Source organism: Tachysurus fulvidraco, chromosome 19 (genome assembly GCF_022655615.1).
Source record: "Tachysurus fulvidraco isolate hzauxx_2018 chromosome 19, HZAU_PFXX_2.0, whole genome shotgun sequence".
NCBI classification, from domain to species: domain Eukaryota; kingdom Metazoa; phylum Chordata; class Actinopteri; order Siluriformes; family Bagridae; genus Tachysurus; species Tachysurus fulvidraco.
In genome coordinates, this window is record NC_062536.1 from 14,354,002 (window position 1) to 14,380,981 (window position 26,980).

Here is a 26,980-nt window from a genome sequence, read left to right on the forward strand (position 1 = left end):
GAGAGAGAGAGAGAGAGTTTGAGAATCTCATTCTAAAACAGGGTGTGTCTACGTCCTCATGAGCATTCACAAACACATAGTCATAAAAAAAGAAAAGGAAGCACACACCCATGAAAGAGAATTAAAGAAACATGGCACCGATGGAGAGAGAGTGAGAGAGAAACTTGAACTCCACCCCTTTTCCTTGGCAGTTTTTCTTACACACACACACACACACACACACACACACACACACACACACACACACACACACACACACACACACACATACACACACACACACACACACACACACAATCCCACAGCATGGACGCTCCATTTCTTGGCATGTCAAATTTGAGCAGAAGAAATTTTCCACAGGCTTAACAACTCAAAACCTCACTTATGAATCAGATTCAAGCCACATTTGCAAGAAGATTCCTAAACTGACTCTCCAGGCATGTGGGTACGCTTGACCAATCATATTCTTCCTCCCCCCCACTCATTCAGTAGTCGATGCTTCCTGGTGACCTGAATAAGAAAATGCAGGAGCAGCATGACCTAAGTGTAGAACCTGCTACAGAAGCGGAACCCAACCCGGCGGACGTATATGGTGCCTTACTCTATAGTAAGTCCACACCCATATTCTACTGCACATAATAAATAAATCAGAAGCGTGTAATACAGACATCGACATCAGACTGTACAATTCAAACAACTTGCCTGCTCGATACAGAGTGCGAAAATAAATGATTGTGAAGTGATACATACTGACAGCACAGCACAGCACACCATCTTGTATCCTGCGGTTTTTATTACTTAACGACCTGTTTATTGACGCAGAACTGCAAAATCGCCGCCCTCTTCTTTCCAATTGGCTCATAACACTCAGGCTGGTGAATTCACCTTGTCAAAGTTCACCTAGATAAAGTCGTCACAATGTGAACGTAAACGCTACCAGAAGCAAACACGAGTCTTTTACATGTCACGTCCTTTCCCCTTCAGTGACCTAACGGCTAAATTAGAAATATTTGTGCTTTGTGCTGTTGCATGCACCGAATAGGTTTAACTCTGACTGTCATATATATACATATATATATAATAATCCCTTAGACAAGCTCCATGTTGGTATACCGGTAAAAACGTCTTCTACTTAACTACTTTTTAAATAAACACTATAGTAACGCTGCTGTTACTATAACGTTGCTTTCAACTTAACTCCGAAGTGAGAAGTCAGAACTCGAAGACTGGACACATGGGTGCCTTTATGGTCAACTTTTCTTAGCAACAATTTAGCAAACACTACAGGACTGTTCTGTACACTTCTGTACTGTTCTGTACACTTCTGTACTGTTCTGTACACCTAAAACATAACAGTGTTATACAATGTTTGTGAGTAAGAATTCCAACTTGAGATGACGTTTTCTTTGTTTTTTCTAGTCGGAGGTTGTAAATTCTGAGTTATATGTTTTTGTAAGAATCAGGATGTGAACAAAATTACCTGCTGTATGAACAAAGCAAAGCCTTGTTAAAGCAACACACACACACACACACACACACACACACACACATACACACACACACACACACACACACACACACATACACACACATACACACACACACACACACAAACATCCACACACACTTTTATTCATCCCTTTACAGTAACCTCTTCGTCCTGCTCAGGGTCTCTGTGGACCCAGAGCCAATTCAAGTCTCCTGTTTGAGATGAGAGAATTGACACCAAACAACACTTCACAAACACACTTCCACAAACTCATTCACTTCTACAGCAAATTAGACTTTAGTCTATTCACCAACCTGTTTTTGGGAGGTGAAAGGAAACCGGAGAACCCAGAATAAACCTTCGGCGAAACTCTACACAGACAGTAATCTGAGTTCAGGATCGAACTGGGACCCTGGAGCTGTGAGGCACCCATTGTTTCCTGCTGCGTAACTTTACTGCATGCAATCTTTCTCTCTCTTTCTCTTTCTCATATCCAAATCCTGCCCCTCTTCCATATCACTCAGCAGCTTGAAAGGTCAGTAACTGTGGTGACCAGACATGTTGCCCTGGAGAACAGGGAGGAGAGGAAGTAGAGCTCACTCATGCACCTGGTTGACCTCATCCTGAGAGAAAACACACACACACACACACACTCACACACTCTCTCCCTTGATACTGTACGAGTCTCTCCCTCCCTTTCCCTCCCTTTTCTTTCCTTTCCTTTCCTTTTCTCTATATTCTTGTCTCCACCAAGCCAGACGGCAGCAGCATCATTTCTTAAGTACTAGCGAGTTAAACCGTGTCTAAGCCCGAGACTTCTCGAGTCTCAAATGTATTCAACTATCTCTAAAAACATTATCACAAACATCCCTGTGAAGAACAGAAGCAGCAGTATTTAGCCTGGCTCAGTCTCAGATCAGATTTTCCATTCTTTCCATTAGATGTAGAAAGTGCATGCGATGTTGGCTGATGCAGGTTACATCAAAACACACCATCTCTGAAGCTTGGCATATCTTAGCAACATGGACTCGGTGTTCAGTGTCAGGTATGCAGTGTAGATTTGCGTCACTAGGACCTCAGTTAGGTAATGTGTAAAACCGGGGACATTTGTGTGTGTCTGTGTTGCAGTTACTGTTAATATAAGTCATATACATTCCCAGAAATAATTAACACAGAAAAATGTAACTAACATTCCTAGAAAATTCCGACCTAAAGTCGTCTAGGAGCAGAGACATCATCGACTCTCATTAGAACTGGCTCTGAAAATGCCAAGCAAACAAGGGTACGCCTTTTTAAGGCGTACCAGTAAATCCACATTTCAGGGCTGTAACAGAAATCCAGACACTTGTGCAGGTCACACTGACACGACAAATGTGTGTGTGTGTGTGTGTGTGTGTGTGTGTGTGTGTGTGTGTGTGTGTGTGTGTGTGTGTGTGTGTGTGTGTGTGTGTGTGTGTGTGTGTGTGTGAGTGAGAGAGAGAGAGAGAGAGTGAGTGAGTGAGTGAGAGAGAGAGAGAGATGTGTAGCTCAGTGGTTAAGGTGTTTGAATACTGATCGGAAGGTCATTTGTTCAAATCCCAGGTCCACCAAGTTGCCCCTGCAGGGCCCCTGAGCAAGGACCTTAACCCTCAATTGCTCAGGTGTATAAACTGAAATAAAAATGTAAGCCACTCTGGATAAGAGTTCATACAGAGGCAGCGGTTCACACTCTAACACACTGACGCACACACAACTCTCACTTCTGTCTGAAAATCTGACCCCACAAAGCCACCCCATTACAGCTGTGTTCAGCATAAAACATCCCCAATGTGACTGATGGAACACTCACGTGTTACGCCGTCTATCCTGCACGTCCGTGTATCCCAGCACCTCGCTGCCTTCTGAGAAATACCGAAAAGGAAAGAGAAAGAGGCTGAAGAGGGATGAGGTAGAGTGAAAGAGAAAGTTCTCCCGTGCACAACAGAATGACTGAGCTTCTTGGACTGTCATCCTCTGTGTGTGTGTGTGTGTTAGAGAGAGAGAGAGAGAGAGAGAGAGAGAGAGAGAGAGAGAAAGCTCATACTGTCTCAGCTACACAGTCATACATGACACATCCAACGGCTCTGATTTCCTCAGAGTGTGTCAACATGTAAGCAATATCTTTCTCCCTTTCTTTCTTCCTCACGCCTTTCCAGTCCTCACTCCGCCTCTTTTCCTCTCTTTCTGTAAATGCTTACCGGCTCATCCATCACATCTGAGTCATCCCTAGGCGCAGTGTGTTATTCCACACAGCAGGTTGCGCTGTTTCACCTCCCTCATGCTCTCTCTCACTGATCTCTTTTGTGATCACGCATGGTGGAAGTGTTAGGTGTGTGTGTGTGTGTGTGTGTGTGTGTGTGTGTGTGTGTGTGTGTGTGTGTGTGTGTGTGTGTGTGTGTGTGTGTGTGTGTGAGAGAGAGAGAGAGAGAGAGAGAGAGAGAGAGAGAGAGAGAGAGAGAGAGAGAGAGAGAGAGAGAGAGAGAGAGAGAACCAAATCACAAGCAACAAAGCACCAGGTTACAGAGCACCTTTTTTCTATCGTGAAACACAAACAATGGAAGTATAACAAAAACAGTGGCAATGATGTCGCAAGTCCCCTTAAAGCTTTGTGTGTGTGTGTGTGTGTGTGTGTGTGTGTGTGTGTGTGTGTGTGTGTGTGTGTGTGTGTGTATTTCTATCTATCTATCTATCTATCTATCTATCTATCTATCTATCTATCTATCTATCTATCTATCTATCTATCTATCTATCTATCTATCTATCTATCTGTCAGAGTAAAAAGGAGATATATTGAGACAATATGCTGTGAATATCAACTACAGAACCATCCGTACCATGGACAACACATTTAGAAATACTATCTGTCTCAAATTTCCAAACCTGTAAATGATCCTCCTTATTTATGAGCCTCTCTAACTCTGTTTAAGGGGAATTTCCATTCTTATGTGTCTTACTGTAGCTTACATTTGGCATGCGGCCCAGAACAAAGTGGCTCCACAATGCCAGATCTGTCATGCCTTTCCATAATGATGAGGCCATTTGGTCCCCACAATACGTTAATCACAGACACACACTGACACACATACACACGCATGTAAACACACACACGCACACACACACACACACACACACACACACACATGCACATACACACACGCACACTTCACCATCAGAAGGATCCGATATAGGATGTATTACTTCTGTGGCAGGTGCCTCTCCAACTCATAGCACAGGAATCCAGTGGTAGACCTCTGACACACACACACAGACACACACAAACACACACACCAGAGGCAGTTGGGATTTGAGAGTGGCGCCACTAAGTAAGGAGCTCAAAGACAGCCGATGTACGACTCATGCTGTGGTCATGTGACTCAACCCACAGGAACGTGATGGTCAGTAACTAAAAAAGTGTGTGTGTGTGTGTGTGTGTGTGTTTGTCTGTGTGTGTTATACACCCTTTTGTCTGTCCAATGCCCCTTTACCCAGTTATCGCCTCCGGTCTATAAATCCCTCTCTCTTTTTTATTCACTCACGTTCATCGTTCACAACTGTATCGGAATCAGCCGGCAGTCACAGTCCCCCTTCCATCCTCCCTTTCATCCAGATTTTCTCTCACAGCTGTGTCAGAATCGACCGGCAGTCACAGTCCCCCTTCCATCCTCCCTTTCATCCAGATTTTCATTCCATCCTAAACACTGAGTGCTTCCACCAATGAACTTTTCCCCCCTCACGGATCTGAGATCAGGTCTGGCTTTGTCATCAATAAGCAACTTGAACTATAAATCAGACAACAGGCTTTGAAGACAAGTTTCACAAGTTTATTCTTCTTGCAGCTATTTATGTTTTTCTATGTATGTGATGTATGTGAACGCCACATGTATGTGAACGCCAGACTGTTACACACAGATGTTGTACTGTTGCCACAACAGTGGAAGCTCACAACTGTACAGGTTGTCTTTGTATGCTATATCGTGTCAATTGTCGTTCACTGGCACTATAGAGACATGGTTTTCTGATCCTGAAGGAGAACAACTCAAGTGTTGACTCAACCTCACTGAATAACTTTGAGATGAAGTGGAACACTGACTGCACCCCAGACCTCCTCAGCCAACATCAGTGTCTGATCTCAACTAAAGCTCATAGCTAAACGTACACAAATTCCCACATCCGTGCGCCAAATTCTAGTGAGAAGCCTTCCAGTAGAGTGGGGTTTATTATAACAGTAAAGAGGGAATAAATCTGGCATCAAAGAGATGGTGTTCAGGTCAAATTAGTTCTTTTTACTACAAGAGGTTTGCGTTTGTTGTAAATTATCTGACTGGATAATCTTTTGTTTCTTGTGCTTCTGGTGTTGTTCGTCGCCAGTATTGGATGAATCGGTTCAAAATAATAAACACTATTTTTTTTCCTACATTTATGCCACCAAGGTCTTTATTATAGTAATTTCTCTTACACAAATTATAACTTTATCACAAATATCGAGTGACACTTTAAGTGTTAAATGTGATCCAGGAATTGCAAACATTAGTCACAAATGTTATCTACATTGTTTGGGTTGGAGATAAAGCATAAGTGTTAAGGAATTTTATGTGTTTTTACGTCTAGTAAACGTCTAGTACCAAAGGGTCCGGAGAGTGAACATGACATAACGAGACTGGTGGGAAAATGACAGTTATACTACGTTCACGATTTTATAGCTGAAAGTTGACTGTCGATGTACTATGAAGTAGAGGTCTTCACGGGTCCACTTAGATCCGAAAAGCCGAGGTCCGACCCGAGACCCGAGCGGGTTCGGGTCTAAAAGTTTCACGTGTGCCTCGGACACGGGTGGGTAATTTAAAATGAATGTGTTTTTACCGAACGGACCCAAGATGACCCGAACTACTGTATCCCGTGTGTGTGCATCGACTCGAGTCCTTTTCCGACCTCTCCTCTTTTTGCCAAGACCGCTTGCGACATGTGCCTGGCGACGTTTGACTGGTGGTAAGCTAATTTTCGTTGAAACAGACCTGTCAATCAATTTTGAATCCACGCTGTAGCGGTTAATTTAGTGTAGAGTTATGCAACATTCGGGTCCAGTCGGGTTAAAAATTGCAGTCGGGTCGGGTCGGACTCGGGTCTAAAAAAAATTATGCACGTCGGGTTCGGGTAAAAAGTAATTCGGGTCACTTCGGGTCGGGAACATTTCTTTAGACCCGAGAAGAGCTCTACTATGATGTTTCCAGTGGGTGTCCCTATTACTGGTTACTGCATTGAACCAAATCACTCCATATTTACATCTTCTCAACATGTCACGGAGGCTGTTGCTTATGTCGCCAGAATTCCGCTGAAAATGGTCTCCGGTCACTTTTTTTTACTGTCATTTCCTGTATGTGTCAACGTGGCATTGGTGTGATAACAGAAACAACACCCTGCTGTTGAATGTTCAGACAGAAAAGCACACCCCTAAGTCTTTTATTCATAATTATTGCCCTACTAAGGCCAGATGGATATATTGTTTGACAGATATAATAGGAGATATTCACATTACACGGATTTACTGGAACTGTTTAAAATTCACATGGCTCTTTAAAAGTTTTATAGGAAACCGAAGCAATAAACGTGACGCAATTTTACACAACTTGCCAAACATGCTGCCCTAATCACTCGCAGATAGTGATATATTTTCCATGTGAACAAAGTCGTATTTGTGGCAGGTCCGTTGCTCTAGGGTCTCTGAGATGTTTTGTCTTCTGACATGTACTGAATTTACTACTGCTTGAATGTCTGACTGGTGTGTTTATGTCAGTTTTCATGTGGTTCTGAGTTCCCGAATGTCCTGGAATTTGGGTTGGCAATAATATCGTGATGGGTTGTAGCGAAAGATATTAAAGTTAAGATCAGAGATTCTGCCTGATGTAAATTTAAGCTAGCTGGTACTCAATTCAAACATATAACAATAATATTCCCTTAGTGTTCCCTACGAAGCCACGCCCCAAGCATCAACACGCTTACAGCGTCGCAATTTATTAGTGTGTCCCAAATTGTAGTATGTTGAAATAAGCATGCTGGGGGTGGGGGGGGGGGGGCTTTCAGCTTTCTCTTCTGTTACATGACCTGTACTTCGTATGTCCCAGTACTTGCATACTGTTGGCTACACGCTCAAAAATCTATTCTGTTTCCTTACAAAAACGTGCATAATTACTGTAACACGTAGTGGATAAGACAAGTAGGCTTGATAGAATATGACTGACAGGCTTTCAGACACGCCTCTTTGTGTAGTTTGGCACTCCAGAATCTGTTTTATTCTCCCCTTCTTTCAATTGTGACAAGTTCACCAAATACCGCTGAGGTTCATGCTCCTTTTCCAGAGAAGTGATCAAATCTGACAGCTCAAACATCAGGTTCTCTATAAGATCCAGATGATGTACAGTATGTATGATCTGTTCTAGGAGCTGCTCTGTGCTCGTTTACTCCACACCACTAGTTCTCGGTGTGATGTTACACGGCTGATCTGGGATCTGTCATCCTCTCTGCCTGAGGGGGATTTTGTTTTCACCAGGCTCTCGGTAATCCTCTCTAACCACAGCTTATTGGAGACAAAGTTCAGTGTGGAAGGCGTGGGCCAAGTGTAAAGGATGATTTCACAACAGGTACCATCAGGCAAACACCTGCCCACACACACTCACACACACATTCCTAACATTATCCTGGTGACAAACTATTTACAAACCAAAACCATGATGAAAAAAGCTCAACCTGCAGCTTTCTACTCGTTTGTGTAGCCTGTAATGCATCCGATTATGTAAGGACAAAAAAAATGCTTATCTGTGCCGCTAAAGAAAAATAATCTACGTGGGGTATAGTGTGATGCGGCCCAATGCGAAGCAGATTTCCTCGTTTAACCCTCCGAAAGTAGATTTATATTTTAGCTTTTTATTTTTAAGCTTTTATTTCACTCATACCACATTCCTTTCCAAACGATTTTTTTTTATTTATAAATCATCTGTTTGTAATTAGAATGTCCACAAAATTGGAACGTCCACACAATAAGCCTCTGTAATCATCACCATAAGTCCATGTTATCATTTATTTTACAGCAGCAATAAACAGTCATTTACTCTCCAGCCGCATTTTTTTTTTTCTGAAGACTTTTTCTGTTTGTGGATAAAAAAAAAAGTTATGCTATGTTCACACCTAGTGTGACAAAGTGACAAGAGATCATTCATTTTAATGAGAACTGGTGACAATCAATGACATAAGTGAGTATAACCCTTAGTGACTAGATGTGGGCGTGTCCGGTGAAGTGACGATGCTGAGAAAAGTTGAACTTTATGCAAATATGGAGCGACTCGGTGCAGAGACTACGAGTGGTGGTGAGACGGCAGAGAGCACACGTGGCTTCTCCTTTATCTCATCTCGTACGACATTCAGTTGTATAAAAGTCTGATCAAACATAAGTCATTCTAGAGAAGGGCAATGTACAGACATTAGTATCACATAAGTGTCTCTATATCAACAAGTGTACTTTTTTATATATATATATATCTATTATTAGTGTTAGTTTATTGGGACATGTAAGTTGTTACTTTAATCAATCAATTAATTAATTAATTAAGAAAGAAGAAGAAGAAGAAGAAGAAGAAGGGCGCACTGTGGCTTAGTGGTTAGCATGTTCGCCTCACACCTCCTGGGTTGGGGGTTCGATTCCCGCCTCCGCCTTGTGTGTGTGGAGTTTGCATGTTCTCCCCGTGCCTCAGGGGTTTCCTCCGGGTACTCCGGTTTCCTCCCCCGGTCCAAAGACATGCATGGTAGGTTGATTGGCATCTCTGGAAAATTGTCCGTAGTGTGTGAGTGAATGAGAGTGTGTGTGCCCTGCGATGGGTTGGCACTCCGTTCAGGGTGTATCCTGCCTTGATGCCCGATGACGCCTGAGATAGGCACAGGCTCCCCGTGACCCGAGGTGGTTCGGATAAGCGGTAGAAAATGAATGAATGAATGAATGAATGAATGAATGAATAATACTACTACTAATAATAATAATAATAATAATAATAATAATAATAATAATAATAATAATAATAATAATAATAATAGCATAGCCTGTGTTTTTAAGTACAATATGAATCACCTTCTGACCAACCAGATTTGAGAATTCAACAGCCCTTTGGTATAAATATTACTTGAGATTATATATATATATATGGAAGCATCTGCTTGGTCATTTCTAGCTCATTTGCAGATTACTTATGCCAAAACCATATACTATGCATCTGCTCCTGAGAACATGAGCGCACACATTATACAACACATACGATTAATCTTGTCCTTTCAGCCCACGTTAACCTTGATTAAATGAAGGTTGCACAACAGAATCGACATGATAAATCTTGCTAACACTCTCCACACTCTCTCTCACACCTCTTGCTGCTCACTCTTTCACACATCATCCCGCTGAACTGAAGCAGCCAGGACATTCTTTGTCTGAGCGATTACATAACCCCGTCATATAATCGTCCTTGGAGGTGCGAGCTGCTGCTTTAACAACCGATTCCTTTCAAAAGTTTATTCTTTTGTTGCCATGGCAATATGGATGCAGTTGTACATCACTCTGGTCAACACGTAGCAACATCGAAATGTTACTGATACTGAGATTCGGGGAGATTTTACTGCAGGCACAAAATCCAAGGCTTAGTGTATTACAGTAATGGGGAAAATCCCACACATTCTGTGTTACTTTGGATGAATACGAACATGTTTTATCATGCTGGAGATTGAGAAGCAGAATTTAAATACGCATGAATGTGTATGTGTAGGTGTGCTATTACTATTGGGTTAAAAATCATGGGTGATTGGTGTTTCTTGAGGCGCTATACGATCACATCCTATTCATTTTACTGACAAGTTCATCAAAGGTTACGAAGATCATCACCCGACACCTAGAAAAATTAGATAAACGCTTCGGAGTTTCAAAATAAGGAAATCATAAAATTCATATACTTTTAACTTATATTAATCTTGCTGCCGCGTGTTTGTTGTCCACCATTCAGCTGGACAGGCTAACTTCATTTAGAAATGCAGCTCTGTGCGGTAAGACTCGCGGTGGTGGTGTGTGTGTTTATATCAACACGGAATGGTGTAAGAACTCTGGGCTTATTTCTACTTACTGCTCATCGTCGGTGGAGTTTGTGACTGTTAGATGCAGGCCATTTTATTTACCACGGGAATTTACTACTGTTTACATTGTCGGAGTTTACATTCCTCCTAGCGCTAAAGGTAAAGAGGAGCTACTGTAAGTGAGCTATACGGAGCTATTAGCAACCTACAGAATGTTCACCCCGACGGACTGTTTATAATCGCCAGAGATTTCAATCATGCAAATCTTAAGTCAGTGCTCCCTAAATTCCATCAACATGTGGACTTTGCTACTAGAGGTGAAAACATGCTGGACCTTGTTTACACAAACATTCCCCGCTCCCACCTTGGCTACTCAGACCACATCTCGTTTATGCTAATTCCAGCATACAGACCCCTCGTCAGACACTCAAAACCGGTTCTGAAGCAGGTGAAAACCTGGCCAGCAGGAGCCACCTCTGCTCTTCAGGACTGCTTTGAGTGCACTGACAACAGTGACCAGTTACATTGGCAAGTGCATTGATGACGTGACCGTTTCCAAGACCATCACCACACACTCCAATCAGAAGCCATGGATGACTGCTAACATGCGTGCGCTGCTGAGGATTAGAGACCTAGCCTTCAGAAAAGGGGACAGGGTGGCCCTAAAAATAGCAAAGGCCAAACTGTCCCGAGTCATCAAAGAGGCAAAGCGCGCACACGCCCAGACAATCCACAGCCACATCCAAGACAGCGGAGACACCCGGCGCATGTGACAGGGCATACAGGCGATCACAAACTACAAGACAGCTTCACCTGCTTGTGATAGCGACACCTCCCTCCCAGATGCGCTGAACGACTTCTACTCTCGGTTTGAGGTTCAGAACAACGTAGCGGCAAAGAAGACCATCCCTCCCCCGAAGATCAGGTACTCTGTCTATCCATGGCTGACGTGAGGAGAACTCTATGCAGAGTTAACCCACGGATGGCTGCTGGACCAGACAACATTCCTGGCAGGGTGCACAGGGAATGTGCAGAACAGCTAGCAGATGTCTTTACATTTCCCTGAGCAGCGCCGTTGTTCCTACGTGCCTCAAATCTACCACCATTGTTCCTGTCCCAAAGAAGTCTACAGTGTCCTGCCTCAATGACTATCATCCCATTGCACTCACACCCATAGTTTCGAGTGCTTCGAGAAGCTCATCATGAGGCACATCAAGACCCAGTAACCACCCTCGCTGGACCCCCTACTGTTCGTGTATCGTCCAAACCGCTCAACAGACGATGCCATTGCCACAGCCCTCCATTTAGCTGTCACCCACCTGGACAATAAAGACACTTATGTACGAATGCTGTTCATAGACTTTCAGAACGCATTCAATACAATCACCCCTCAGCACCTGATTGGGAAGTTGAGCCTGCTGGGACTAAACACCTCCCTCTGCAACTAGACCCTGGACTTCCTGACTGGTAGACCTCAGTCAGTCCGGATCTGGAACAGCATCTCCAGCACCACCACACTGAACACTGGAGCCCCTCAGGGCTGCGTGCTCAGTCCACTGCTGTTCACTCTGCTGACTCACGACTGCACAGCAATGCACAGATCGAATCATATTATCAGGTTCGCCAATGACACGACCGTGGTGCGTCTCATCAACAAGAATGACGAGTCAACATACAGGGTAGAGGTGCAACAGCTAACTGCCTGGTGTAGAGCCAACAACCTTTCTCTGAATGTGGATAAAACTAAAGAGATGGTTGTTGACTTCAGGAGAGCACAGAGTGACCACTCTACACTGAACATCGACGGATCATCCGTAGAGATCGTCAAGAGCACCAAATTTCTAGCGGAGAACCTCACCTGGTCACTCAACACCAGCTCCATTACCAAGAAAGCCCAGCAGCGTCTCTACTTCCTACGAAGGCTGAGAAAGGCACATCTCCCTCCCCCCATCCTGACCATGTTCTACAGAGGGACCATTGCGAGCATCCTGAGCAGCTGCATCACTGTCTGGTTTGGGAACTGTACGATCTTGTATCGCAAGACCCTGCAACGGATAGTGAGGACAGCAGAGAAGATCATTGGGGTCTCTCTTCCCTCTATCATGGACACTTACACCACACGCTGCATCCGCAAAGCCAACAGCATTGTCGATGACCCCACACACCCCTCACACACACTTTTCCCCTCCTGCCGTCTGAAAAAAGGTACCGAAGCATTCAGGCCCTCACGACCAGACTGTGTAACAGTTTCTTCCCACAAACCATCAGACTTCTCAATAACTGAACTGAACTGTACTGAGCACAACATACACACACATCATCTGTATGGACTGCACAGACCCACACCAAACACACACACACACATCAAACTTGTTTACATGCTGCTTACATCCATCAAACTGTTTACATGCTGTTTTGCACACTTTTTCTGCTGTTTTGCACAAACTGTCCAACATTTCAGCCGTTTTGCACATACTGTACAATATTTTAGTCATTTGCTGTTTTTGCACAATTCTATACTGTATATTATCTCAAGGACCTGCTGCTAAGAAACTGTTTATTATTTTTTAGAAACATTCAGTATCACAGTATTTACACACCGGTCGGTCGGCGCTGTTTCTGTTACTGTTTAATGTCTTTTGTGTACTGTATTTTTTGTACTTTTTGTATTGTCTTGTAACTTTTTGTCTACACTGTCTTTTGTCCTGCACTGTCTTGTCTGTCGTTTGTCTTGTCCTGCACTGTTTGCACCAGGTTGTACAGTTGCACTTTATGTGGCTAGGACTAACTTAGTAGGTCCCTAGCCCTGTCTTTGTCTTATGTAGCACCATGATCCTGGAGAAATGTTGTCTCATTTCAACAGCTATATATGGTTGAAATGTCAATAAAAGCTTCTTGACTTGACTTCTTGTTTGGGACATGTATGAACAAACAGAGCCACAGAAACACACACACACACACACACACACACACACACACACACACACACACACACACACACACACACACACATTGTTACGACTTTCTAATACGGCAAATTTTAAATATTGTACATTTGAATTCAACTTTTTTTTTGTAGAATAAAAGCTGCAAGTGTTTTTTTTTGTGTGTGTGTGTTTTCTACATGGAAACCATCCAAATGTCCCCACATGGTCAAAAACAAAATATATTCCGACCCTTGGTCCTCATCAAGATATTTAAACATGTCCTCACAGACTTCTCATAAGTGGCGTTAATAGTGCTTCCATTAATAGCATAAAGATGTTAATGGCTCTTCCCTTTTCCCCCTTTCTATTTCCCGTAAAACCCAGGAGTCTCTTTCTCATTACTATGGCAATCTGTCACCATTTAGGAACCGACGGCCACCCTCACCACCGCCCCAACACCTCCCACCACCACCACCACCAAACCACTTACACAAGTCTTATTTAATAAATTGATAAAATAAGAATGGGTGCAAATCAGCCTTAGTCCTCGCAACCCGTAAAAAGCAGGTCACTTTGTGAAACAAAGGAACGATTGACTTTACGTATTACTAGATTTAATACAGAATGCAGATTACACACAACCTCCATCTCTGAACTGCACTGGGATAAGCCAAAAACCATCATATAATTCTGTGTGTGACTGCAAAGAAAGAAAGAAAGTAAGAAAGAAAGGCACAACACAGAGCCCAGAGAGCACTCAGGCATTTACACAGAATCACCACTGAGAGTGTGAAAGGAACGAGAAAACTGACAGTCAGATCGACTCCACACACACAGAGCTCCTGAGATGCCACAGTGCCATTGCCATTCAACAGACATGGGGCTACAGATTTGCCCATCAGCTCCACCTACAACACACTGATCCGTTCAGCCTCTCTGTCTCTCTCTTTCTCTCTCTCTGTCTCTCTCTTCTCTACCTCCAGCACCATCTTACCATCTTTCCTGGGAGCACTGAGCCTGCTGTGCCATTTAATAATGCCTTAACTGGTCTTTTTCTAGACTCGTAATGGTATCATTAAGAGGTTTCGCACTGCTGTGTGCTCCTTGGGCTCGGGATAAAGATGCTGGTGCATTGCGCTCACACACACACACACACACACACACACACACACACACACACACACACACACACACACACACACACACACATATATATATTTGCGCATTTACACAGGATATTCTCTTTCAATTAAATCTGACTGGCACACTGTACAACATTATATTACATTACAACCAGTCTCTGGAACTGTACTGGACAAATGATGTATGATATTCCGTCAGTTACTGATTTAATGCTGGTGGAAGAAAGCATTATCTAACACATCACTCTAAAAGGTCTGCTTGCGATTGTGAACAGCCATAGAATATGATGACCATCATTTTTCTAATCATCAAATCGTTCTCTGAACCCGGACATAAAGGTAAAGGGACCATGCCCATTAGGATAGGCAAGTTTCATCGTACAATAAGGGTGATAAGAAAAACATTGCATTGATTCACAGTGATGATTTATTGCCCAGAAGTGTGACGTTTACGTAGTAGAAATATCTCAAAGTATGTTTATATGGGGGGGCACGGTGGCTTAGTGGTTAGCATGTTCGCCTCACACCTCCGGGGTTGGGGGTTCGATTCCCACCTCTGCCTTGTGTGTGTGGAGTTTGCATGTTCTCCCCGTGCCTCTGGGGTTTCCTCCGGGTACTCTGGTTTCCTCCCCCGGTCCAAAGACATGCATGGTAGGTTGATTGGCATCTCTGGAAAATTGTCCATAGTGTGTGTGTGTGTGAGTGAATGAGAGTGTGTGTGTGCCCTGCCATGGGTTGGCACTGCGTACAGGGTGTATCCTGCCTCGATGCCCAATGATGCCTGAGATAGGCACAGGCTCCCCGTGACCCGAGAGGTTTGGATAAGCGGTAGAAAATGAATGAATGAATGTTTATATGATTGAGGTTCACAGTATTTGTTGACCACAAAGAAAAGTATACCTGAGACAAGCTCCACATCCACCGCTGTTAGTATATTTGCAGATTTCGTTAATCCGAAGCTGTTTGACTGTAATTTAAATCCTCACCTCCCTCCCCATAGCACTGTTTCTGGGGAAGCACAAAATCATATTAAACTTATCCTCTAACACTAACTGAAAGCCTGTGAATGGTCTCACACGGTTTCCTCATATAGCCGTGCATCTGCAGTTATCATAGATGTTAATTGCTAATGCTCTGTATGAGTCCCTTCTTTGTTCGCTCCGTACAGCTGGTGCACGGTCACACAGTTCTCTCTGGAAAAAAAATTAATTGCGTTGTGATTTTAATATACCAGGTAATCATGCATTGTCCTTCGATTTGGTGTGACGGAGCCTGAAATCTGGTGCACAGCAGCACCGGGAAAGTGTCACAGATTAAAGTTCGTCAAGACGAGCTGATATGCTCACGAAGTGGCATCCATGCAAATTTTATTGTTTTTTTATTGTGTTTGTATATGTGATCTACAGTTTAATCAAAACAAGTTAAAGTTACACATATATTCACATGTAATATATTATTATTATTATTATTATTATTAATATTAGAATATTGCACAAGCAAAAATATTAATATCTATCTATCTATCTATCTATCTATCTATCTATCTATCTATCTATCTATCTATCTGTCTATCTGTCTATCTGTCTGTCTATCTGTCTGCCCGTCTGTCTGTCCGTCATTCTGCCTGTCTGCCTGTCTGTCTGTCTAATCCAAAATGTAACTGTTCAGGAACAAGATTGAGATTCATAGTAAATATTTTATAAATGAATTCAAACACACACACACACACACACACACACACACACACACACACACACACACACACACACACACACACACACATATACATGGATAGATAAAACATGGCATAATAAGGGTCTCTGCTAATGTCAAATCGTATTCATAGCGGCTGTGTGTCAGGTAAATTGAGACTTGTGGTTTAACTGTGACTTGCATTCCGATTATAAAATTGTGCATGACCAAATTTCTATTCTACAGTCCATTTTAAAGAAAACAAAACCGTAATAAAAACACCCGTAATAATCATTTTTCAATGTTTTTTAAGAATTGATTTATAAAATATTTATTTATTTATTTTGATATATACAAACAATATATACAATATTGTTATAAAATACTTTTGTTAATATATTCTGAAACATAGTGATAAGACTGTATTTCAAATAGTCTTAAGAAAGTGCGAAAGCCATTATACAAAACTCTAACACAGAGAGACGTAAACATTACACCATTATTTCATGTATGAGTAGATAAATACATAAAAACCTGATCTGTATTGATTTATATTTTAATATTAACAGTAGATACATTACAATGCCTCTGTACCACCACCTTGTGTTCAGTATCAGTAGTGCAACCATCGGGACTAACAATTATCTTGAGCAAAGATGCCAAGGGTCCTAGTGCTTCACTTTCACATCTGGATGTCCACATACTGAAATAACAACAACCCTCTATTAATACTGATGAATTGACAGTGTCATGCCAGTGACACTCAGCCATAGAAGCTATAGAAGATTCATTAGTTGGTAATCTTTGGCTGACATTTATTCTGACAGCCTGTGTAGCTGTTACATGCTGGACAAAACACTGACGAGTGTCTCGTCGACTGACTGAAGACAACTGGACACACACACACACACACACACACACACACACACACACACACACACACACACACACACACGAAGTCAAAGCTTCAAACTTTTCAGAAAAGATCCTCAAAGTAGTTAGTTTAGTCTATTTTAGCTAGCATTGAGTATTGTGTCTATAAACATTTATGATTTAAAATCCTTTCAGAAACAGAAAGCAAACTCAATATTCCTTATCACATCTTCTCATCAAGAAACCTTATCTCATCTTAAAAATGGAAAAGGTGTTCTATTATGTGCTTGCTAGCTTGCCAGAAGTTTACTTATTAATAAAGCTCATATCTAACATTATGACACAGTTATCATTTTAACATACAAGAAAAATCCTCTCAAAACCTGTCAGTTTGCTTTTAATCACTAAGTGGCTAACACTGTCCATGTTTATAAATTAATAAATAGCTGAAATATGTCTTAGAAACTTTGTCATGTTAACCAGTGAGCTAATGGCACAGGTGACGTTTATAAGCATTGATAGATATCCTGTTACCTCAGGTTAGCAAGCTGGCTAACACACTCTGCATATACTGCATACAGTGCTCAGTATAAATGAGTACACCCCCTTTAAAAAGTAACATTTTCTTTCTCAGGTCTTGGAGGCCATATGGAGGCCATAGAAAGTACTAGATGTAGTCTACTTGTTGTGGGGTGTACTCATTTTTGCATCACCCTAATTTGAGTTAAATGTGTATTTTAAATTAAATTATTAACTTTACTTTCATGTTATAAGTTAAACAGATGTTATATTAAACTTAGTCTTGTCAACATTTTGGACAATTGTTTGTGTTCATTGAGATATTGTTTAAAATGTTACTTTTTAATGGGGGTGTACTCATTTATACTGAGCACTGTATATACGACTTCCATATATGGATTCATTGACACCCCCACATGCCCATTTACATTTAAAGCATTTAGCAGATGCCCTTATCCAGAGAGACTTACATTTTATCTCATTTTTATACAACTGAGCAATTGAGGGTTAAGGGCCTTGCTCAGGGGCCCAACAGTGGCAGATTGGTGGACGTAGGAATCGAACTCACAACCTTCCTATTGGTAGTCCGACACCTTAACCATTAGGCTACCACATCCCACCACCTAACGCTTGGGACACACTTTCGCACTTTCACACTTTTTTTTGTTGTTGTTGTTTATTTGTTTTTGTTTTTTTTGTGAAAATTAATCTGATTAGAAATAAATGCAAAGCAAATACTCTGAACTTTTTACCTCTGATATTTTTGGAACTATTTTTTTGCAGGGTTACTGTGACACAAATGTAATCCTTGTTTATTCTTGCGGCATCCCTTGGCATGGGCAACGGTGAACATTGTGTTCTTGTGTGTCTTTTTTTTATGACAGCCATTTACCTTGCCAAAGAATGTGCTTTTTGGCCTCACCACTGAGCCTGAGTGGGTCTCCAGGTTCCTCACTGATGCTTTGCCTGGCCAACTTCTCTGCCTGAGAAACAGAACTAACCAACCAGGATCATAAATGTTTTGTTTCCGGTTTCTAATTGAAAGCTACTGTAAATTTCAATTCATGAAAATTTAAACAGAAGGTTAAAAATGTAACGTAATGTTCAGAGAATGTGTGTGTGCATGTTTCTTTAAAACTACGTGATGTACACGTGATGCCAGTGTTTGTGCGCTTGACGTTGTATATAAGTGTATTGTGCTTCGTAATGTCATGATTGGGACTAATTATGAATGGATTGTAGTTTGTAGATGTTTATTATGATTGTGAGATGCGTATATGAATGTTATATGTTTATATTTTGTATAGTTTTCATGGTGTCAGAAGAGTGATAGAGTGTGTAAATAAATTCAAACGACATCAGTAAGATGTGTGGGCATTGGGCAGTGGTACTTGCAGCCTAGGTACACTCTGTTCTGGAGATTTATTGCAGGAAGTGAGACAGACATTTTAAAATGTTTCATTTCCTCATATTACTAGCATCCTATTTTAATTATTATCAGTAGCACTGTCATAACAGACCTTCAATGGCTGTGTAAACTTACTCTTAATACTCGTAAATAGTAAAACAAATATAATAAAAACAAAATTAATTATTTAGAAATAATTTAAACAAAAAATTCTACACGTTCAAGCCGCTAACTACTGTCTGGCATTAACCCAAAATGCGCAAGCATGTTATATTTGTTAATAAAAATCAACAGATCTCACAGCGAATGTTTTATTACGTATATTTTAGCCGCCTCCACCCGCTTCGCCCTCCGAAATGAATTCCTTGCTACGCCACTGCTGTTGCGAGTTTAGTTTCTACCTTCACTCTCGATCTCTGCTCATGAGATTACTTTCCTTACAGCTGTTAACTCACTTTGAATTTGTTCTGCACTTTTTTTCTCTTCATGTTTCCTTTATTCATTTTGTTCTTTCCTCTTTTTTTTTATTTTTCTCCTCTTTCTGATTCTTATTTACTCATTCAAATCAGGTTGACTGACAGGAAATAAACACTTCATTTATAATCACAGAAAAGTAAGTGAGAAAACCTCATTTGTGGCCTGGACTTTTCAAGTATTCTCGATCTGAACATGTAAAAAGTTTGCTTCTTGTATGTTCTAACAAAAGGGGCCTCAAGCCGCCGGAAACCCCAGCTGACACGTCTCTTTCCTGAGAAAAGGTAAAATCCCCGCGGGAGGTCTGGCACAAGGCCAAGTCCACGTCACCCAAACAGCATGACGCTTTGTCCGACGGACGTGTCATGTGGCCAATCAGGAGCCAAACATTTCCGGACTAGTCTACCGCGATACAGGTCCCACCCTTCCTGTGCTGTTTTGGTTTGTGCATGCTGTCTCCTTACCACACACACACACATACACACACACACACACATACACACACACACACACACACACACACATCTGTACCAGTTTTCTCACTATAGTACGGGTGATCTGACGCACTGTCATTTTGACCAGCTGCACTTATTCTGACCTGGTCCATGACATAAGGTCATAACTTAAACATCTGAGCTAGAAAATGCCTCTGATTCTGTGTTAGCAAGAAATTAAAAAGAAACAGGCAAAAGTCAAAGAGATTTGCTTGTAATAATTACATTACTGCGTTCGATTAACAAATGATAGCGGTATATTGATGAGCATCTGGGGGGAAAAGGGGTGAGAGATCCAGACACAGAAAAGGAGACAGAGAGAGTGATGGCCCATATACATACAGAATCTATATGTATATGGGCCATCTCTCTCTCTGTCTCCTTTTATGTCTTCTATATTATATCTATATTATAGATGAAAAATGAGATATTCTGACCTAAAGCATGAGCTAAAAAGAAATGAGTCTGAGCTCAAGCTACTCACCTCAGTCTCACATCACTCAATCCATCTCTGTTTCAGTGCTTGTGAATCTCTCCCGCTTTCTCCAGAGAGCAGTAAGGAAAGGAAGGACCCCAGTGTGAGAGAAGAGACAAGTGCACACTGCCGTGTTGTTTCCTCTCCTTAAACTGAGCCGTAATCTCTCTCTCTCTCTCTCTCTCTCTCTCTCTCTCTCTCTCTCTCTCTCTCTCTCTCCCTCCCTCTTTCTCTCTCTATTAAGAAGCAGAAACTTGCTATCTATTTCTCTCACTAATGAAACTAGAGCATGACTCACACACACACACACACACACACACACACACACACACACACACAAAACACACACACCCACAACACACACACACAAAACACACACACACTCACACAACACACACACACACACACACACACACTGTGCCATCACAGGTAAAAATGTCCCCCTTTTCCTGTTCCTCCAAAGTCCAGGCTCCTTGTGGCCTGATGATTCATTCGCTTGCACAGATTACGTAGGCTGAGAAAACACACTTTTACAAACAGCCAGGAGTGGGAAGGACAACAGGCCATCTTTACTTCCACAAACACACACACTCACACTCTCTCTCTCTCACACACACACACACACACACACACACACACACACACACACACACACACACACACACACAAACACGAACAGAGAGTTTGTAAGCATAAAAAGGTGCAGTAATGAAAATGTATTTTCACAGACAATTACCTCCTTTGGAGCTTACTAAGCAAAACTGCCTATATATTACAGCTGTCGATTAGGAATAAGTGCTGCATGGCATTGATCCCACTATACATACACACAAAATTCTTCAAAACCTTAAAGTTACCGCATAATACATTTGTTCCTTATTAGCGGTGGTAAAAGCCTAAAAGCTTTTTTTTTTTTTACAGACACACAGGATGCAATGTGGCATTATCAGTTTGTAATCGGGGCTTACAGAGACCAGCATGTGCATATGTGTGTGTGCGTGTGCGTACGAAGAATGTGTTGGCCTGTACATGAATGTGTAGGAAGGCATTTTGTCAATAAAATCTTATCCTTAAGTCATACTTGACAATATGCCAAGAAGAAAAAGGACGATGATGCAAGGTTGTTGTCGTACATCACACGTTAGAGCATAGTCAACAATAACACCTTCGTCTAGAAGCAAAACAAACTCTGAGGAGCAGCAAATGCTTCCTGACAGACATAAACTTCAATGTCCTTTACACCAAGTCTCATTCTTACTGGATCACAACCTTTGCAACAAACCTGTCCTAGAGATAGTAGCAGCACTCAAATAAAGCAATGACACGCACCATTTCAGTCGTTCGTTTTTTCCCTCCACCCTAAATGGATTGTACAGCTATGAGCAGGACGAAATCTGAAAATGCTCACGTCAGTAGTTTCCCATTCGAATGTTGCATGACGGTTTAGTCAGTCGGTAAAATCAGAATGTGTTTCTACAAGAATGAATAATAGTTTTTAAAAATCGATACATTACTACTTCAATTTATACTTATAACTTAAGCTTATATATCTATCATTCTAATCAGGGAAAAGGTCATTGAAATATTTGCCAGGTTCTAATAATGTTAGTAAAGTTTAGTCAGTTTAATATTCTTTTTTTTAAAATAAGGAAAAATTGAAAGTTTATTTTATGTACATGCTTAGGCAGAAAAATGAAAATACAATTAAATCAATTTAGCATCAATTGCATTTATGAAAAGATTTGTATTTAATATCATAACTCTTACTATTACTTTTACTCAGTTTGTGTGTCTTGTTTGTGAATAACTCATGCACTCATAACCAGTGTTGTAATGTAACCGAGTACAAATACTTCGTTACTGTACTTAAGTAGAAATTTCACGTATCTGTATTTTACTTTGCTATTAAAATTTATGGCAACTTTCACTTTTACTCCGCTACATTTCCTAGATAAAATGTATACTTTTACTCCGTTATATTTCCACTAAGCATCTCCGTTATTCATTACTACAAAATAAAATCAGAAGAAATGTGTGCGACTGCAATAAGGGAGGTTTGGCGAACCACTGCTCCTAGATTGCATTACTATGGTGGCCGAGAAGTGCACAACAAATGAACAAATCCGAAAACACATTAACAAATACGAAAACATTGGCTTTGTCTAATATTAATCTTTGTATAATTTGAAACTTTCTGAACTATTATATTCTTATGTTCTGTAAAGCCACTTTGAGTCATTGTCTGTTGTTAAAAGCGCTGTACAATTGAATTGAATCAAAATACAAAGTTTTAATAACCAGCAAAACAACTGACACAAATAAGAAGCATTATTAAATTCAAATTAGGAGTCATGACATGCGTCCACAAATCACACAAACATAGGTATATGCAATTCGATGACATTTTTTAGTATAGATAGTGTAAGTATTGTGTTTACTCTACCAGGAGTGGACACTGGATGAGAACAGAGTAAGCACAGAGTAAGTCATGATCTCCTGTTTTAATGTTACAACAAATTCACAACTTGTTTGACACAAACGATGACTGCTGTTAGAGAATGGAGATGTCACTCTTGCCTGTCTCCAAAACGTGAGAGCCCTGTCATCACAACAGCCAAAAGCATTCTTCAATTCAACGTGAGCAGAGCTATCAGAGAAAGTTATACAGGTGTGTCTTCACTGGTAGGAGAATCCTTAAAAAGCTGGAGCTTATTCAAGCTTTTTATTTTTTGCCCAAAATAATCACAGGAAACTGTGTTTCAAAAAGTGTCTGTGTCTGTAAGAGATCTCTAGGAACTCTGGCTGTGACCCAACAGGCGACACGTCTGTTGGGTGGATTGGAAGATCTACCATCTACCACTGTCAAGTTTTTGTCACTGTCTAAGTCAGAATCAAAGTAAAGAAAATCGGCATCACAAACTTGAGTAAGATCAATGAAGTCCCGATTTTATTGCAGCAGGAAAACAAGCAAAGTTTTCAATGTCTCCTTCTCAGCATCAAAATCAGCAAAATAATCCGACATCCAAGCGTGGTGCAGTTGAGTGCGCAAAGTCTCGGTTAGGCTTCCTCTACTTATGCTCAGGCGCTATCAGGCGCCTCCTTTTTCTTCATTTACATGGCTTGGCCAATTTCCCATTATTTCTAACTTTTACATTTTTACTCCTCCTCCCTGTTTCCCATTATTTTCAATTTTCCATTTTTCTTTTATGGAGGTCCTGTCTTTTAATTTCCCCTTATTTCCCAACTGAAGATTTTTAAATATAAAAAAATTGGTTCTTTTTAAAGCCTTTTACTTCCTGAAACTTGCAAACTTTCTGAACTATTATATTTCTTATGTTCTGTAAAGCCGATTTGAGTCATTGTCTGTTGTTAAAAGCGCTGTACAATTGCATTGAATCAAAATACAAAGTTTTAATAACCAGCAAAACAACTGACACAAATAAGAAGCATTATTAAATTCAAACTAGGAGTCATGACATGCGTCCACAAATCACACAAACATAGGTATATGCAATTCGATGACATTTTTTAGTATAGATATTGTAAGTATTGTGTTTACTCTACCAGGCGTGGACACTGGATGAGAAAAAAAATTTGAAGCTGGCCGATGACACTCCAGTAGACAAGACGTCTTTTACAAGGTAATGTATTTTAAGATGAGACGTGTCACGTGACATCATCACAGGGCTGTCAAGTGTCACTGTATGCATTTTGGTCTTCTGTCACGCTCTCCCACCACACATTGTATTTGTCACGCAAAAAAACGTACTATTTATCATAGCCCAAAATGTCTCTATGGAACCGGGCAGGAATCAAGCGCGTCTCCCCTGGAGTTCTTAGTCGAGCCAATCAAAAAAAAGAGGCTACACAATAGCCAATCAGAAAATAGCACTACTGTATATGGGTGCGATTTAACGCGCATCACTTTAAGCACAGAGTAAGTCATGATCTCCTGTTTTAATGTTACAACAAATTCACAACTTGTCTGACACAAACGATGACTGCTGTTAGAGAATGGAGATCATCTCTCTCTCTCTCTCTCTCTCTCTCTCTCTCTCTCTCCTTTCTTCTACATTCTCTTTCCTTCTGGGATTCTTTCCTTCTGAACCACTTGACCACATTCAAAATAATCACAACATGCCAGATTTTGTAGAAATAGAAGAAGCCTTTGTTTTTGTCACATTATACACTACAGTTTATTCTTCTTCACATAGCCCATTTTGGGTAGTTGTGGGTCAGAACACAATGTCAGCTATGTTGCGACAAGTTCCTGAAGCAGAGAGGGTTAAGGGCCTTACTCAGGGACCCAATGGGTGGCTTGATCCCCAACCTTTAAATCAACAAGCAAGAGCTTTAACCGTTTGAGCCACCATTGTCTCATGAATGCACCAAATATAACAAATGTAAGAAAAGCAAAGTTCCCTAAGCTTTTAATTGAACAGGTTTTAAATATTAACAAGTTGGTTTGGATGATTTTATTTTAAACAAAATGAATATTTCTAACCCCAAAACCATGCCTCGCAGACACATATGTACACAGCCTCAAACACCAGACTTTGTCGCTAAACAGCACTTAATTCTGTCAGCGCTCTAGTACTTCATCAAGCTCCAACTCACGCTGTCAGAAACACTCACGACGTAGGCTGTTTAAGGGAATGACCAATTTTATTACTTCACTGTCTAACTGTGTGTGTGTGTGTGTGTGTGTGTGTCTGTGTGTGTCTGTGTGTGTGTCTCTCTGTGTGTGTGTGTGTCTCTGTGTGTGTGTGTGTGTGTGTGTGTGTGTGTGTGTGTGTGTGTGTGTGTGTGTGTGTGTGTGTGTGTCTCTGTGTGTGTGTCTCTGTGTGTGTGTCTCTGTGTGTGTGTGTGTGTGTGTGTGTGTGTGTGTGTGTGTGTGTGAAAGAGAACTTCTCTATATTACTATCATAGAGAAAATTTAGTCATTTGTAAACTGAGACTTTATGAGCTGTAACAGTCATCGGTTTAAAAAATCTTTTTAAAAACCCCTAAATCTTCCTCATGACAAAGTGTGTCTATGCGACAAGGCTTAAAGGAAACGGAAGCCGTTTCCAGTTAACAGAGGGGAGGAGGAGAATGGTCAGTGACTGGGAAAACATGACCACAATTAGACCGAGCGTGGCCTCTGTGAGAAACAGGACCACGGTGACGGTTGATTATCTCGTTAGTGTGTAATGACTGGGCTGAGTTTCTGATTGAGTGAGCAGCTAGATGACTTACAAAATTACATGCTGCACACTCATCATTAGAGCCTCAGTAGATCGGTTAATGCGGGTGATTTCTGCATTTATGACTGACTGATCGAGGCGGTGATGGTGTGATGGATGGAGCTGTGTGACATGTTGCCGTTGCTCCGAAAGAAGCAGTTGGCTATAACGGCTGAGATTTTCCCTTTTTTCTTTGATCAATAGCTTGTTGTCCACAGGCATTTTTACTCTAAAAGTAACACTTACTCCAATAAAATCACTATTAAGTTTCCATTCATATTGGTTGTATTTACTGCATCAAATAAACCTACAGCTAGATGATGTTCCTTCACCAGCTTTCATTCATTTCCTTAGCAAAATGTGTTAATAATGCAAAAGCAAATTCCACAAAATAACTTCACAAAATAAACATAAAGCAAATATCCTAAGGTTATATCAGAACAAAACGTATTGAAAAGCATAATCTAATCATGCTAACACTTAACTAACACTTAACTTTATATTCATTTATTTATATTCCTTTTTGTGGCTCAATTAAACCAAATATCAGCCACATTTTATTCGGTTCATTAACAAAAACAAGTTCGTATCCACTAATATGAATTACTGCCCTAATTAATCTGCTTGTGCTGGAACATTTAAAACAAATACCTGGTTTATATTAAATGTGATTAAGGTGATTTCCTGTTGCTCTGAAAGAACAGGCTGGCTGTAATGGCAGATCTGTCTTTTTTTTTTTTTTTCTTGCATTGGTCAAGAAACTGTCCACAGCACAACATCCTACTGTCAGAACTCAGAGCAGCCCTCTGAGGCGACACGTCTGTTGGGTGGATCTGAAGATCTATCAATTACCACTAAGTTTTTCTCACTGTCTAAGTCAGAATCAAAGTAAAGAAAATCGGCATCACAAGCTTGAGTAAGATCGATGTAGTCTCGATTTTATTGCAGCAGGAAAACAAGCAAAGTTATCAATGTCTCCTTCTCAGCATCAAAATCAGCAAAATAATCCGACATCCAGCTCTCTAGACTCTTCCCGCCACCCAGGCCTGATCCCTACTCAGGTGGGATGATGACTCCAATGACACCTGATGGCCGTCTACGCCACTACAGGCATTCCCAACTGTCTGCTCTGGCTGTGGAGTTAG

At 41.1% G+C, this 26,980-nt stretch overlaps 1 long non-coding RNA gene across 2 annotated transcripts in view; it reads right to left on the minus strand.

The window, feature by feature from the left end:
- Positions 1 to 26,980, minus strand: part of LOC113645498 — a 61,325-nt gene that overhangs the window by 15,364 nt on the left and 18,981 nt on the right. The window lies entirely within an intron of this gene.